Source organism: Camellia sinensis, unplaced genomic scaffold, assembly GCF_055761805.1.
Source record: "Camellia sinensis isolate YWXY unplaced genomic scaffold, ASM5576180v1 Unanchor10, whole genome shotgun sequence".
NCBI lineage: Eukaryota > Viridiplantae > Streptophyta > Magnoliopsida > Ericales > Theaceae > Camellia > Camellia sinensis.
Genome location: NW_028128988.1, coordinates 6,002,184 through 6,005,615, shown reverse-complemented (window position 1 = coordinate 6,005,615; position 3,432 = coordinate 6,002,184).

Genomic DNA, 3,432 nt, shown 5'->3' with positions numbered 1-3,432 from the left:
AGAAAGAAAACCCAACAAGGATTGATGAACAAATTCCATCATCTGCCATCAACCAACCTCAATAAATAACAAAATCAACAAATAAATGTTGTGAATTATATGGATCAGAACAACATTGCGATTGAAATTATTGAATCTAGGACTAGAATAACATCATTCTCACCCCCATTACAACATCATTTTCATCAAAAGTGCAGAGCCTACTAAAAAAAAATTTGATTAAGCAAAGATAAGTACATGTTCAAAAAAAAAAGAAGCAAAGATAAGTAGACTACAAAACCCCTAATAGGGTTGAGGAACTTAATTGATAACATACAAATCCTGCCAAGGATTGAAACAACTTGTTTACAAACAGAATCGTAGGTTGTCCTTCATGGAAAATGGATCTAGAACACTAAAAACCAAGATTCTTGTATAGGAATATATCAGGATTCTTCATCAAAACAAATTTCTGAACCCTAAAACTCCTCAAAAGTCCAAATAACCAGCCTTAACTTCTATGCATTTAGTGACATACAAGAAATACAAATCTCAGCAGCTTGATTCTCACCACCTTCTGAAATATTAAAATAATAGAAAAAACATGCATTATCTGTCTTGGTTTGCGTCATCTTCTGATATGTCAAACAAGAACTTCGGAAGAGATGTTATCCGAGGTACGAATCCTTCCTCGACATACTTGCAGTTGTATTCTCATGCATTGACTCAGAAGCTTGAATGTGCTTCGATCATCAAGTCCCTGCAATTGATTTTCATAATCGACCTGCATGTTTGGGGCTGTATCAGGGTCCTACAGCAGGCAACAAAGAGAATTGACTCTCGACACAAGTGTCTGCTCATCAGAGGCTGTTGTAAATTGTGTATCACTCAGTAGGACCTGTGCAATGTTCTCAAGCATGTGCTGACACTCTAATGCTTCCTTACGACATGGTGAATTTGCAGAGGCCATTCGTTCTGAAATACAATGTTCAATGTGATTCAAAGGATCACTCATGGACATGGATTGACGGAGCCCTGGCACTTTTATCTGTGCCCAATCTTGTTGTGCTTCAAGACCATCTCCACCATGACTTCCGTTTGCACGTAAATCCATCACTAAAAATTGTATGGTAGGTAAAATCAGTGACTAATTTAAACTGAAAGATACTTTGTGCACATGCTGTACAATATGTGGCAGTACTTCGGTATATGCTGTAAAAACACTAATTACTCTTGCAATAAAGAGACTATTTTCTTCATACTAAAACCCTAAGAAAGCGCATAGTTCTGAACATCTGCTTGTAAACAACATAATTATTCCACTCCATAAAGTAATCATTACAGCATTAAAGAGAACAGTTACGAAACTCATGGCTTCACTCTCCACCCGCTAAATTATTTTAAGATTTGGGGCAGTTGGATAATCTTTACTGTATTTAAATAAATTAAATTCTGTTGTGTACTAAACAACAACCAGAATATAAAGAAATAAAGCAAATGAGAGAATATGTTTGATTATAAAAATCAAACTCGAAATAAAAATAAATAAATAAAAAAACAGATTTTATTTTGTTACAAAAACAAAATTAAAATATGATTTAAATAAATAATAATAACACTGAAAATAAATTAAATAACTTACTTGATTTAATTTCTTCGAATTATAATTTGATCAAGTCCAGTGTTTGACACTGTGTCCTTAAGACAGATTCGTCCTCTCCACGGTGCTTTTAGAATTTGGACGTCTATCTCCCAGGATGAAATGATCTACTACAAACCATAGCAGCACTACAAATTGTTTGCTTTACGAACACACTAAGTGTTTACACTCTTTCTTTTAGAAAATAAATGCAGCAAGATGCAGAGATTTATAGCAGAGGATGGAATACGAAAAATTAGAGTAAAATCCAAATGGGAGGATACTCTATTTATAGATGTAAAGGTGGCTGCTGGTTTTGAATTGAACAGGTATGAAACCTGTTGGTTTTGAATTCATAATTTAAACAGATACAAAAAACGGGAAGGGCCCTGTTTGGATGTACGTTAAAAATCAGACTAGTTTATTTCGGGAAGGGCCCTGTTTTGATGTACAGTAAAACCAAACCAGTTTATTTCCGGTTTAATTTGAATTCTGGATTTTATTTTATACAAAATAAAATTAAATTCAAATGTTTTTGGCCTAAAAAAATTAGTATTGGGCTGAACAAGCCCAACCTAACCTCACACCCGCGCCTAGCCCAGACGGATGGCGGTGCGCGTGTGGTGATTTTTGGGTCCAATGGGTCTAGCCCATTTTGGGCATAACCTCTCCCTCTAAAGCACTTGGGTACCCCTTAGGGCACACCCCAAGTACCAAACCTAAGCCTTATAAACCCATTCAAAACTTCCCACCAAATCAATGTGGGACAAGCCATTTTACAACCTTAAGGAATTTTTACCAAAACTTCATTTCCATGGAGCACACTTTGGCTTTAATTTCCCATTCACTTGGTAATGATTTTCAGCAACCAAATATACCACGTGAATCACAACGCGGCATAGAACGCGTTACCACTTTGACCCGTGAAAATCGACGCACGGGACTCACCTAAAAAATAGACCAAACTTAGGAAAAAATTTTGGTTTTATCCAAAATTTTATAACCATTTCCAACAGTGGCACCTCCATTTATCTGTAGATGCGTATGAAAGCTAAAATAACTTGATTAAGAAGTAGCATAAACTGCTGTCATCGCCTTACCCTGCCCACCCAAAAAAAAAAAAAACCAATAAGACAAACCAATTCTCTCCTTCTTGATATGTCCATCGTATTGTGTCATCTTGGAGATTATTTCTCATTCAAGAACTAATCCCCAGATGACACAATATGATAGTGTCTCATCACAGCCCACTACTTACCACTTTCTTCATTCCATAATGTAGGAACTGATGCGAGTATTTATGTATATTTCAGTCACTTTTGACATATAAGAATTGAAATTAAGAACACATTCAGCCATGCAACTTAACCATGCTATCTGCAGGCAAGGCAAGAATTGCTGCAGCATTAATTTTGACCTTGACTAAGGTTATGATACTTGTAGAAATTTAAAATTAAAAAACTAGAATCTAGATGGTACATAATTCAGGAATTTTTGTTAATCTTCCTTTCCTTTTGTTGAATTTATAGGAGAGCTCAGTTGTGATGTTGAGCTGTATTTTTCTCCATGTGTATAGAGGTTGCGCGGCTGCAGCCCTTTGGAGCCTTTTAATGATAGTTTACATTAAAAAAAAAACGAAATTTCTAGCTGAAAGCAATGTTCAAAACTACATTTTCTGATGAATATCAAATGTTCAAAACGAGCCCATTGCTCTAAATAATTTTTTTTCGTACTTCTTTGCTAAGATTAACTTGTAGTTTTAATTAAAGTTCATTTACTTATTTATTTTTAATGCTAGATACTTGGGTATATAC